Raw genomic sequence first — 14,629 nt, forward strand, 5'->3', positions numbered from 1 at the left:
GAAGGGCATGTAAGTGCATTTTCATTTAGTGGAGGAACTGTTCCTTGTTTCAACAAAACCAAACCAAATCCAAATAACTAAAAGATTAAAAACAATGTTCAAAGGTGTGGAATTAAACAATCAAGGTCAAAACTAAAAACCTCATGAAGGCAGAAGCTCTCTCTCTGCTGTCAACACCAAGCCCAGTGCCTGGCACACCTTACACTGTTTATGGGTTTGATGAGAAATGATTCTGAAAATGGCTTTAAAAATATTAGCATTTTTGGGGGGAGTTGGGGAGAATTGGATTCATCAAAGTCATTTAATAAGTGGAGTTAGTCATGCTGAACATATCAATTTTGTTTCATCACAGTAGAAATAAACTCATCTGTCATTGTTTTGCACTTTCTAGCATGCGCTAAGCCTGATATGCAGTGCTGTTTAAGCTGTTTGAGTGTGGGCTGGATCTAGTGATTAGCTGCTGCTGAATAGATTGTGGCAAGAGTGTTGGGATGGCTTTTCTGAGTTGAGGTTACAAGAGGATTGTGACCTCTTTCATGGTGCTCTCTTGCGCCCTCTCTAGGGTTACTTGTCCTAGGGGAACTGTACTCTCTCTGGATGTGAGTAGTTCTGTGGAGTTACCCACAAAGCATTGCAAGGAACTGAGGCCCTTAGTCCAAAGTGCATGAGGGTGTTGAGCTTGGCTCCAACAGTGCAAGGGAGCTGGAAAGCTAATCCTTCAACCCTAACTGGGACTTGGGATGGCCATAAATAACCCCAGTTGATCCCTGGATTGTAACCTCATAGAGACTTTGAATCTAAGGTCCCCAGCTAAACTCTACCTAGATCCCCAGCCCACAAAAATATGCAAAATACTAAATGTTTGTTATATTAAGAAGCTAAGTTTTGGGGTGACCTGTTATGTAGCAATAGATAATGAATACATTGTTAAATAAAAAGGAAAAAATGCTTGGGCAAAATGGTTGAAAACTAGAGGTGTTTTTCCCCTAACAGTTTCTACTAATATTTTTGATGAGGGTCCTAAAGAGACAGAGTCAGAGAGAGAGAAGTATAAGGAGAGAGAGAAGGGTGTGGGGTGGGAGAAGGAGAGGAGAGCTTGACTGTCTTTCCTTCTACTCCATCAAGGACTCTAACTTCCCTGCCTCCTGAGATAGCAGGGTTGAGGTGCTGAATTGAATGTATACTGGCTTTCAAATGTGTCTTCAAATACATAAAGGCAGTTATACAAAAATTATAAGAAATTGTAGCATTCTGAATGAATAAGAGATGGCACATGAATGCTTTCAAGAGTATTTAGAAAAACGTAAAAATACCTTAAGAAAGTGAAGCAAAGACTAAATTTACATTGTAATAAGAATTATTATACATAATTTCATTTTGTTATTTATTATTTTTACAGTAATTTGTTTATACTAATAATTGCAAATATTTGCTATTATATGTAAACTTATTTCATGGCTCTGTTTTGGAAATTTATATTGCATTTCACCTGCCTGTGTGTTTATTATATTTTCTTTCTCATCAAAGATAGGAACAACATTTTGCAGGCTTTGGTGATACCAGGGAGTTCAACTATCTTTAAAGTGATATTCTATTCATGAGGATATACTGTCTGAGAGCATATTGAATTTTATTAACCATGTCTCCTAAACTTCTGAAATTTCTTAGGATAAGGAGAAATATTTTGTTTTTTTCTTTATTCTTGCCACATATGGTAACTTTCTGAACCCTTTATTTTTATGGAATGCCATTTAAATATGAATATTTTAGAAGTTAATTGTAAAGAGCATAAATATGATAGCTGTGAAAATACACCAAAGCCAGTTTTATCTTTTTAACCAAAGACAGAATCTGAAGAAAAGCTTATTTTCTTTTTCTCCTCCTCATGATAACCAATGGGTCTTTATAATTACCCATAGTCATTGTACTATTATCTACAAACTTTGAAAAAAACTTTTTATTTTGTACTGAAGTATAGCCTATTAACAATGTGATAGTTTCAGGTGGACAGCAAAATGACTCAGCTATGCATATACGTGTATCTCTTTTCCCCCAGATTCCTCTCTCACCCAGGCATCTACAGATCTTTTTTTTTTTTCAATTTATTCAATGAAGGGTTTCCAAATTCACCTGTTCCATGAAGATCTTATGGTCAATATCATCATCCCTTAAACTGGTAGAATGATTTATAATTCACAAAGCATTTTCATGTGCATCATTCCATTGTGCCACCTAATTCCATTCCACAGTGGCCCTGAAATTAGGAGGGACATTTACTGGTATTTTATAGAGGAGTGAATTCAAGCTAAGAGAATTTAAGTGACTCTCCTAGTCAAGGGGTTAGAAAGTGGTATGCTTGAATCTATATACTAATACTCAGTTCAGATTCCACAGGTTGTTTCTATTTTACAAATTCTTGACATGTAATCACTCCAAATTTATGAATAATAATGAGTGTCAAAATGTTGAATGACTTAGATAAATGCATGAACATTCAAATGGCTCAGGTTGATTGTGAAAGGAATAACACCAGTTAAACCAGGAGTCTCTGTTTTACTCTATCTGCAGCTGTCAATTAAGTGTAGTAAAATTTTTTGTTGTTGTTCAGTTGCCAATTTGTGCCTGACTGTTTGTGACCCCATGGACTGTAGCACACCAGGCTCCTTTGTCTGCCACTATCTCCTGGAGTTTGCTCAAATTCGTGTCCGCTGAGTCGGTGATGCTATCTAATCATCTCATCTGCCACCCTCTTCTCCTCCTGCCTTTAATCTTTCCCAGCTTCAGGGTCTTTTCCAGTGTGTCAGCTCTTTGCATCAGGTGGCCAAAGTGTTGGAGCTTCAGCTTCAGTCCTTCCAATGAACATTCAAGTAAAATCAACTTACTTAACTTACTTAACAAGTGATAAGGGAAGCACCTTTGATTTCAGCTTAAAGTACATTTTGTATTAGAGGCCTTGGCACACTTGTTATCCCATACTGGAGAACATCCAGTTATAATCCAATCTACAACTTGATGATTGCTTTATCTAGAATAAGAAGTCGTTTGCACAAAGATGTGTTTGACTAACTGCTTTGAAAGATCTGGAAACTGGGTAAAGTCAGGCACCCAGTGACCCAGTGGAGACTTGGGTGTTTTCGCTGTCCTGCCTCCTCCACTTCTCCACCCTCTTCCCCTTATTAGGAATTGGATGTGTGTTTCACCTGACTGTCTGACTTTGAGACTGTGGTTTAATCTTCTAACATGGATTTCTGGGTCATAGATTATTGATCTTGATTGCTAGAGGATTCCTACTGACTGAGCAATAAAGAATTTCATTCTAATATCCACATTTTAGGTGTTCAGCAAATATTTGTTAAAAATAAATTAATAAATCCGTGCTTTCATAATTGGAAACTTTCAAAACCCAGAGAAAACGTGATTTACACTTTCCCAGGGCTAGGCCTGTTACTTTATTTAGGAGAATTTCCTTGAACGAGTTTGTTAAGTACAGGCTTGAATATCCTTCACATTTGGGGTCCTTGTGTCCTGATCAGCGGTGGAAAAACTTCTTCAGCGTGGTGACAGGGGCATGGAAGGGCTCCTAGTGGGTCTCTGGAGGAGCCATGCTTTGTGCAGAGGTAGGGGTGAATTCTGGGCTCAGAAGCACCTGGGTCAACCAACAGTTTTGATCAGTTACCCAGGAGGCAGTGATTGAGTGGGAAGCACCAAGGTTAATTTGTTGATGAAAATTATAATTCAGCATTTACATTTTCAAAGTACTTTATGATTGCTAATGAGTTGTTCTTCAAAGTGGGTCTGGGAAGAATGTCAGCATCTTTGTCCTCACTGTACAAAAGAAGAAACTGAGAGACCTTAAGTGGCTCACTCACAGTTATCCAGGCAAGTTCACTGTGGATGAGACTTGATTAAACTTTAGGAACTAGCTGTCTACACTGGGCTCAAAGTCTCCCCAGGGGTGTTGGCTCATCTTTGGGCTTTGTTATTTAAATATGGGTAGATTTTGATCTGAGATCTTCTAATGACTATCCTTACTACTGAAGTGAAGTGAAGTCACTCAGTCATGTCCGACTCTTTGCAACCCCATGGACGGTAGCCTACCAGGCTGTTCAGTCCACGGGATTTTCCAGGCAAGAATACTGGAGTGGGCTGCCATTTCCTTCTCCAGGGGATCTTCCCAACCCAGGGATTGAACCCGGGTCTCCTGCATTGCAGACAGATGCTTTACTGTCTAAGCTCACTAGAGAAGCCCCTACGACTGCTGAAGGGTGTGAAGCAAATGTGCCACTGACAGCTGAAAGAATAATTCTGGGAATGAACTACTTTGATCTGTCCAGGACTGTGACTGTAAATTCTGCTCATGAAGATTATTTCCAGGTTCTGGATCTTTGCTTTCACTTTCCAACACATCTCTCAAGAAACCTTTTCCTACAAGTCTTCTCTAAATTCATGTTCATATTAATCCCACTTTCAGATTTTTATTGACTTAAAGTAGAATATCATATACATTTTTTTTTTCTTGTTCATCCCTAATTAGTGCTTATGGGAGACCCAGACCTTCAAAAATTCTTTGAACCATGTTGTTGAGGATGTTTCTTTCTCAATAACTCTCCAAGCCATTGTACAGATGCAGATCTTAATTTTTGCACTTACAACATTTTAAAGGATGCTTTCTTTGGCACTTTCTAGGAAAATTTTCACTACTTTATCTCTCTAAAATCTTACACCATACCTGTCTAATCATTAATTCTTAGTAGTAAATACTTGTTAGTAGAACAAATTTAAGTCACTTTTTTTTTTTAACAAAAGGCTATAAGCTTTTTGCTTCTTTCCAGTAAGAAGTAATAGATATAGAGTAAGACAGAGGAAAAATAGGAGGAAGAAAAAAAGAAACTGCAATAAAGAGAAGTAGTGTCAGCATGCTGTGTACTGTCTTACATGATCTCAACATATGAGATCTCATTAATAACTGTTTTGCGGATGAAGAAATGATGAGAGAAAAGGGAGGTGGGAAAGAAATAGGGAGATACAAACTGTACTAGTCTCCCAGGTGCAAATATGTCCAACATTTGTAGTTTTAATTATAGTAAAACAAAGTTAGCTTCATGGTGAAAAAATCATCTTTTCCCCAGCCAAACCCTAGGAAGGTCAATGCCAATAAGGGAATTATCTGGAAGTTGGTTTCAAGGAGCTCAGTCTAAAACCTGTGGGTGAGCCAATATTCCATCCCCGCTCCTCAAGAGCTTCCCAGATTTTTTTAGTGTGGTTTTTAATTACTGGAGAAGGCGGTGAGGAAAGTCATCCCAATTCCTGGCCAGCACATCACCTATTTTCTATTTTTCTTTTATAATAGTCTGAACCATACAGTCTATACTGGGAACATTTATATATTGTCTCTTGGAATTTTCCAAGCAGAGGATTAGTCACAGTTCCACAGTAGAGGTACTTCAGGAGAAAAAAGTCTTTAGTAACTGAGGGGTTACACAGATCCCTCATATCAATGGAGGCTGTATATTATGAGATAACTATGATGCATTAGCCATTGTATAAGGGTATGAATCAGAGATCTAAGTTCCATGTCTGTATCTGCTGCTTACTAGCTATTTAGAGCAAGTTACTGGATTCTTTGTGCTTCAGTTTCTTCACTGTTTTATAAACACGGATGATATTACTTACATTAGAGATGTTATGAAGGCTAAAAAATAAAATATTAAAAATGATCATTGAATTAGAGAAGAGGAGGAAATAGACAAAGTCCAAGAAAATTCTTTCTTAGAGAAAAATGTCAACTAATAAGTGTGGAAGGAATGATAAAATTAGAAAATCACTTGTGTAGTCCCTAATGTAGTTGGTTCAGGTATGAGTATGATCAGTGCGTGCTAAAGCCACTGGGTGAGAGATGTTGAGGAATACGATATCCATTGTAAACCTTGGAGAGTAAGTTGACAATGGAGAAGTCAGGTGGTCACCACCTTTACCAACTGGTGAAACTTAGCACGACTCCTCAAGGAAAACCCTGACATTACAGTTGACCCTGGTTCTGCCTCCGTGGATTTAACCAACCGAGGACTGAAAATATTAAGGGAAAAAAATTCCAGAAAGGTCCCCAAAGCAAAACTTGAAATTTGCTATGTGCTAGCAACCAGTAGCAAAACATTTACATTGTATTTATAACAATTTACATAGTACTTTTGATGCTAAAGCTGAAACTCCAATACTTTGGCCACCTCATGCGAAGAGTTGACTCACTGGAAAAGACTCTGATGCTGGGAGGGATTGCGGGCAGGAGGAGAAGGGGACAACAGAGAATGAGATGGCTGGATGGCATCACCGACTCGATGGACATGAGTTTGAGTGAACTCCGGGAGTTGGTGATGGACAGGGAGGCCTGGCGTGCTGTGATTCATGGGGTCACAAAGAGTCGGACACGACTGAGCGACTGAACTGAACTACCTTATATTAGATATTATAAGCAACTAGAGATTATTTAAAGTATGTGGGAGGATATATATGTAGGGTGTAAACAAATACTATACCATTTTATATAAGGAACTTAAACATCTGTGGAGTTTGGTATACTCAGAGGTGCTGGAACCAAACCCCCCAGGATACTGAAGGATGAGTATATATGCTACTATATAATAAAATCTGAGGTACCCAGTACCATCTATGAATTATTCTGGCTAAAAATGTTTAATCTAGATCTAATCAAACCTCTAACCTAACTTCTAGTTTCAGAAATACAGGAGATGGAGGTACAAACTAAGGTGTACTATGAGAAAACAACCAAAATGTGTATAAGACAAGTGGACCTGAATGCTTAAGAAAGTTCAATAGCATGAAAACAAAGGCAAGAAAAGGGACTGATCTGGATTGAAAGATAACAAAAAGCTATCACAACTCCATGAAATATACGAAACAGCAACAAAAGTGTCAGTAGCAAATGAGCTGTAAGATGCTTTTTTTTAGTCACAGGTAGGTAATTAGGAAAATATATGTAACAACTGGATATAGGTGGTATTTATGGAATAATTTTCAATCTATAAAATTTGATAATAAAATTTTTCCTAATTATAATAATGATATTGTGTATATTTGAGAATATCTCTATATACATATATAAAGATAGAGCAAATATGAAAAATATTAACAATTGCTTTATCTAAATGGAGGTATATGAGTGTTCATTGTGTTATATTTTTCAAGTTATTATGTTTAGAATTTTTCATGTTAGAATAAATTAAAAAAAGGAAATGCATACAAGACACTCAAAAGATAAACCTAGGAAAAACATAAGCTTTTTTTCATGTATCAATAGTATCTACAAAATATCTGTAATGGCATAGGAAATTGTATGCTAATCTCTTGGTGTTGAGAAGAACAGGATAAAACTTATCCCAAAAGGAAGTAAAATTTACACAGAAAAAACAAAAAACCCAAATAGTTCAAAGACCTTTAAACAACTAGGAAATACATAAAATATTTTTCTATTCTTTCAGTGCAAATTTTGTTAGATTTACAAAGTTGTTTATCATCCTCTTGATCTGGAGAGAAATTAAGATAATGATGCTTTGGGACAAACTCAGGAATCATATATTAACAGTACCTTTCTTAATCTGAATGCACCCCCCGAATACACAGGTGTCCCCACCAAATACACCCAAATCATTTGCTTGTATTCACACTTTAATTCTGGTAGACAAATACGCCAAAAATTTCTTTCTCAATATATCAGTGAAGAAACTTAGTCTATAATAGTACATGGGTTACAAATGTGGAACTAGAATCAATTATTATTCCCTGCTCAATTGAATGGGGAAATTTTTAATGTCAGATTTATTTGGGAAAATTACTTTGGAAACAGTAATCCAATCTGTATTATTAGTAAGATGTTGTGAAATTGTTTATGCCTTTAGTTGTGAAAAGGCTGCTTGAATTTAAAAGCTATTTTCTATAATATTGTACATCAACTATATGTTGTGCTTAGTCACTCAGTCATGTTCAGCTCTTTGGGACCCCATGGAGTGTAGCCCAGTAGGCTCCTGTGTCCATGGAATTCTCCAGGCAAGAATACTGGAGTGCATTGCCATGCTCTCCTCCAGGGGATCTTCCCAACCCAGGGATCGAACCCAGTTCTCCTGAATTGCAGGTGGTTCTTTACCATCAGAGTCACCAGGGAAACCCATACATCAACTTTACCTCAGTTAAAAAAATAAATAAAAGTTACAAATTATAGTGTCAGAGTAGGCCACAAATTCTGATGTCACTCCTTTAACGTTTATGTCTTGCCTCTAAGAACTGGTGCAATTGACCATATACTTACAGCATGAAGCTAGGTTTTTGTTTTTTTTTTACTGTAAGTAAAGAAAATGAGAAACTGGGAGGATTTGCATTGCAAATATTCAGTTCAGTTCAGTTCAGTCACTCAGCCATGTCCGATTCTTTGCAACCCCATGGACTGCAGCATGCCAGGCTTCCCTGTCTATCATCAACTCCTGGAATTCACTCAAACTCATGTCCATTGAGTCGGTGATGCCACCCAACCATCTCATCCTCTGTCATCCCTTTCTCCTCCTGCCTTCAATCTTTCCCAGCATCAAGGTCTTTTCAAATGAGTCAGTTCTTCCCACCAGGTGGCCAAAGCATTGGAGTTTCAGCTTCAACATCAGTCCTTCCAATGAACACCCAGGACTGATCTCCTTTAGGATGGGCTAGTTAGACCTCCTTGCAGTCAGAGGGACTCTCAAGGAGATGTCTTCTCCAACACCACAGTTCAAAAGCATCAGTTCTTTGGTGCTCTGCTTTCTTTATAGTCCAACTCTCACATCCATACATGACTACTGGAAAAACCATAGCCTTGACCAGACAGACTTTTGTTGGCAGAGTAGTGTCTCTGCTTTTTAATATGCTATCTAGGTTGGTCATAGCTTTCCTTCCAAGGAGTAAGTGTCTTTTAATTTCATGGCTGCAGTCACCATCTGCAGTGATTTTGGAACCCCCCAAAATAGTCTGCCACTGTTTCCACTGTTTCCCCCATTTATTTGCCATGAAGTGATGGGACTGGATGCCATAATCTTAGTTTTCTGAATGTTGAGCTTCAAGCCAACTTTTTCACTCTCCTCTTTCACTTTCATCAAGAGGCTCTTTAGTTCTTCACTTTCTGCCATAAGGGTGGTGTTATCTACATATCTGAGGTTATTGATATTTCTCCTGGCAATCTTGATTCCAGCTTGTGCTTCCTCCAGCCCAGCGTTTCTCATGATGTACTCTGCATATAAGTTAAATAAGCAGGGTGAGAGTATACAGCCTTGACGTACTCCTTTTCCTATTTGGAACCAGTCTGTTGTTCCATGTCCAGTTCTAACTGTTGCTTCCTGACCTGCATAAAGATTTCTCAAGAGGCAGGTCAGGTGGTCTGGTATTCCCATCTTTTTAAGAATTTTCCACAGTTTGTCGTGATCCATACAGTCAAAGGATTTGGCATAGTCAATAAAGCAGAAGTAGATGTTTTCCTGGAACTCTCTTGTTTTTTCAATGATCCAGCGGATGTTGGCAATTTGATCTCTGGTTCCTCTGCCTTTTCTAAAACCAGCTTAAACATCTGGAAGTTCATGGTTCACGTATTGTTGAAGCCTGGCTTGGAGAATTTTGAGCATTACTTTACTAGCATGTGATATGAGTGCAATCGTGCGGTAGTTTGAACATTCTTTGGCATTGCTTTTCTTTGTAACTGGAATGAAACTGACCTTTTCCATTCCTGTGTCCACTGCTGAGTTTTCCAAATTTGCTAGCATATTGAATGCAGCACTTTCACAGCATCATCCATTAGGATTTGAAATAGCTCAACTGGAATTCCGTCACCTCCACTAGCTTTGTTCGTAGTGATGCTTCCTAAGGCCCACTTGACTTCGCATTCCAGGATGTCTGGCTCTAGGTGAGTGATTACATTATTGTGATCATCTAGGTCATGCAGATCTTTTTTGTACAGTTCTTCTGTGTATTCTTGCCATCTCTTCTTAATATCTTCTGCTTCTGTTAGGTCCAAACCATTTCTGTTCTTTATTGAGCCTATCTTTGCATGAAATGTTCCCTTGGTATTTCTGATTTTCTTGAAGAGATCTCTAGTCTTTCCCATTCTATTGTTTTCCTCTATTTCTTTGCATTGATCACTGAGGAAGGCTTTCTTATCTCTCCTTGCTATTCTTTGGAACTCTGCATTCAAATGGATGCATCTTTTCCTTTTCTCCTTTTTTTTTTTCTTTGCTTCTCAAATATTTAAGTGGAATGCTAAACATTTATTAATTTTTTGCTACTATTTATTAAAAAATTAGTGTTGACAGTATTTTAAAAATTTAATTGATAACTATAGAATTTTGCTAAATATCGATTTTACCTGTCTGTACTTTCCCCCTATTTCCTCTCCTCTATTATTTCTTGCTTTCCTTTCCATTAGTTTTGTGTAAGGCAGGGGAAAATGTGTTTTGGATATGTCTATGGAATAAGGTTTTATGTTTTCTGTATTGAATTTTTAGAATAATTGAAATGTAAATACATTAAAATAAACAACTAAACAAATATAAAATATATCTCTGTTTGCACAGATGTCTTGTGTTTTCCTTTTCTGTATTTTTATGACTCAGAAGAATAGTTTCCATTTTTCACTGGAACTTGTTGATTAATATTACTGTAATAATTCTAGAAAATCATGTCTAAGAATCAGAACTGCCCAAATCAAAAAAACTTTCAAATAATTATCATTAAAAATCCCATCCTAAAACAGTGAAGGATGACCACATTTATCTAGAGTTATCAGGTGTGAGTACCACATTGGTGAATTTTCCAGAAAAACATTTACATGGTCTGAACTTTTTAAACAGATTGTCAATTTAAATGGAATGCTTTGAAACTCTTGTGTACTGCTTTTAACAAAAAAACTTTATATACAGACTATAAGCTAGTATTTACTTGATTCAAGGTTATCATTATAAACAGGATGCCTTTAATCCTCATAACACTTGTAGTTTATAGGTTATCTTTATACAGCTTTTCCTTAGACATTCACCACAGCTTTATGGCGTAAGCAGGGTAGGTATTGATATTGCTGTTTTACAGAAGAGGAAACTGAGGCTCAGAATGGCTAAGTAACTTTCCCCCATAGTCTCTCATAAGTGACAGAACAAGAAAGCAAACTTCTAGCTTCCAGCCTGTGGCTCCTTCCCATAACAGCATTGCCCCCCTGTACTAGCGATTACACAGCAGTGTTTACAAAGATAATGAAGTGGTAACATGGACCAGTTTTCCTTTCTCTAAAAACCCTCAGACTCCTAAGGTTTTATGTTCTTGCATTTGCTTTTTATAGTTTTTACTGCACAGCACCTGGCATCTAATAAGCATTTAGCCATTGTTTCCAGGAACCTATCAGCTGTTGGTTGCAGTATACTTGGCACTAGAGACTTATCTTCTTATTAATATTCATTCATCCATTCATTCAATAAATACTTACTAAGAATGTACTATGTGCCAGGGAGCAGGACTAGATGTGGGGATAAATGCTGAACCGTCTCCAAAGACTTAATGTTTAGGAGCTTCCATCAATCACATTGTCGTTCAATTCTAGACTTCTCTTAAATGAAGCTACTTTGAGAAAGATGGCAGTGACTCTACATGTTAATTTGCTAAGGCTGCCATACCATCAAATACCACCAGACCAGGTGGTTTATACAACAGAAACTTATTTCCTCATTGTTCTAGAGGCTAAGGGTCCAAGATCCAGGTGCAGGTAGGGTTGGTTTCTTTGGAGGCCCATCTCCTGGGCTGGAACATGCTGCCTTTTTGTTGCTTCTTCATCACGGTTGCCCTCTTGGCCCTCACACCCCTGGTGCCTCTCTGCTTGTCCGAATTTCCTCTTTTATTAGAACACTGGTCATATTGGATGAGGTTGCTCATTGCGTCTCTTTGAGACCCCACGGATTGTAGTTTGCCCGACTCCTTTGTCCATGTGTTTCTTCAGGCAAGAATAGTGGAATGGGTTGCCATTCCCTTCTCCAGGAGCTATTCCGGACCCAGGGACCCAACCTGGGTCTCCCACATTGCAGGCAGACTCTTTTCCATCTGAGCCACCAGGAAAGCTCCCGTATGACCTCATCCTACCTTCGTTATCTCTGTAGAGGCCCTATCTGCAAATAAAGTCACCTTCAGAAGTACTGGGAAGTTGCAGCATATGAATTTGGGGGTGGGGACACAGTTTAGTCCCTAACACTACACTAATTACTTTCCATGGAGGGTCTATCATGTGCCAGCTCTTTCTAGGCACTTCTATTAACACAGACTCTGATAACAGCCCTGTAAGTTAGGGTGCAGTTGAAGACATGCTCAAGGTGGCAGAGTAATTTATGGAAATACAGCTCTACATGGCAGGGCCTGGATGAGAGGCTGGCCATTCTGACTTGACTTTCTTTGATGTCTATTTAATGGTGAAGAAGCCTGCTCTTATCTTGGTCTTTGTCTTTCTGAGTCCCTGGTAAGTGTTATGTTGCAGGACAGCAGTATACATTTACTGCTGTATACCGTTACATATACATTGACTTAAGTTGTCAATCTTACTTTAAAAAATATTCTGGCAGAACTCTTTTTTACCCAACCAGTAAGTATTTATTTGTGCTTATTCAGTTCAGTTCAGTTCAGTCGCTCAGTCGTGCGACTCTCCGCGACCCCATGAATCACAGCACACCAGGCCTCCCTGTCCATCACCAAATCCCGGAGTTCACTCAAACTCATGTCCACAGAGTCGGTGACGCCATCCAGCCATCTCATTCTCTGTTGTCCCCTTCTCCTCCCGCCCCCAACCTTTCCCAGCATCAGAGTCTTTTCCAGTGAGTCAACTCGTCGCATGAGGTGGCCAAAGTATTGCAGCTTCAGCTTTAGCATCACATACCAAGAAATGTGCATGGTCTTTTCTAGGCGATATCACTGCTGGTTTGCTTGTTTCCTGCACTAAGACTTGCTAAGTTGATAGGCCATCTGACTTTAGCTTTTTAATTATGGTGATGATTGAAACAGTCCTTTAAAATCCGTATTCTTATTCACATCCCTGTCATTCAGGTGAAGCAAAGCAAAGCGTTAATAAATATTTGTGGAATGAATTATAGTCATCTTAAGAGTTTCCAGTTTGTTTTACTTAGTAGCATATATATTCTTGCTATACTGTGTACGATGTATTTATGGAATTGTTGCCTTGGAATCTCAGTATGCCTTACAATGGTCACTGAAAATGTGGTTTTAAAGCCAAAAGATGGAGATTTTACTGGCGTGTGGAAAAGGGAAAATACATTGAATGGAATTAGTAAATGTTATTTGAGTGTATTCCAGGTGCCATGAATGCACTTATTTGGTAACCAGACAGTTGTGACTTAGCAAATCAGCTAAGTAAAACCTCAGTAACTGTGATGTTCAGGGAATAGTTACTTGGTTTAACCTGTGGGTTAAAAGAGAAACTCCTGTCCCCCTTAAAAAAAATCTCTGGTTTGACACTATGTTTAAAATATTTTGTATAACCTTATTGCTAATATAATAAAATGCATTTATAGTAGATACATAGTACACAAACATAGCATTTAATATTAGACTTTATTCAGGATCCTTTCTTCAGTTATTATTGAAGTATTGGTGACTTATAGTATTATGTTAGTGTCAGGTGTGCAGCATAGTGATTCAGTATTTTTGCAGATTATGCTGTTATAGATTGTACAATATTGTACAAGATAGTGGGTTTAATTTCCTGTGCTATACAGTATATCCTTGTTGCTTATCTATTTCGTATATAATGGTTTATATACATTAATCCCATCCCCCTAATTTATCACCCCCACTCCCTTTCCCCTTTGGTAACTGTAGGCTTGTTTTCTGTATCTAAACATAAATTCTTAATAAATTCCTATCTACTTACAGAATGAATGAGGTATTAACACAGTGAATTTGTACTGCTCTGAAAACACCGTGTAGATATATTTTAATTTGTTTTTTATATTAAATCCCTCTTATGGTTTGGTTTGCTCTTTCTAATATTAGCCGAGATCAGGAAAAAAATGCAGTTGATTGGATAGTCCGTTATTTGGATTTAAATGTTAATATTTAATATTAGGGGCTTCCCAGGTGGGCGCTAGTAGTAAAGAACCCACCTGCCAATGCAGGAGATGTAAGAGATGCCGGTTCTATTCCTGAGTCAGGAAGGTCCCCTGGAGGAGGGCATGCCAACCCACTCTAGTATTCTTGCCTGGAGAATCCCATGGACAGAGGAACCTGGTGGGCTATGGTCCATAGGGTTGCAAAGAGTCAGACATGACTGAAGCAACTTAGCACAAACACACACATTTAATATTAGAGGTTGGAAACATGATGGCTTGAATTACAGCTTTGCCACACTCACACTGTATGTGTGAATAAATTACCTAATTTCTCTGAACCTCCTTTTATTTATTGTTAAAATGGGGTTGAAAATGGTAGAATCAATAGTTCAGTTCAGTTCAGTTGCTCTGCTGCTGCTGCTGCTAAGTCGCTTCAGTCGTGTCTGACTCTGTGTGACGCCATAGGCAGCAGCCCACCAGGCTCCCCCATCCCTAGGATTCTCCAGGCA

Source organism: Moschus berezovskii, chromosome 13 (genome assembly GCF_049115385.1).
Source record: "Moschus berezovskii isolate FMDL1 chromosome 13, NW_MosBer_1.0, whole genome shotgun sequence".
Lineage (NCBI taxonomy): Eukaryota > Metazoa > Chordata > Mammalia > Artiodactyla > Moschidae > Moschus > Moschus berezovskii.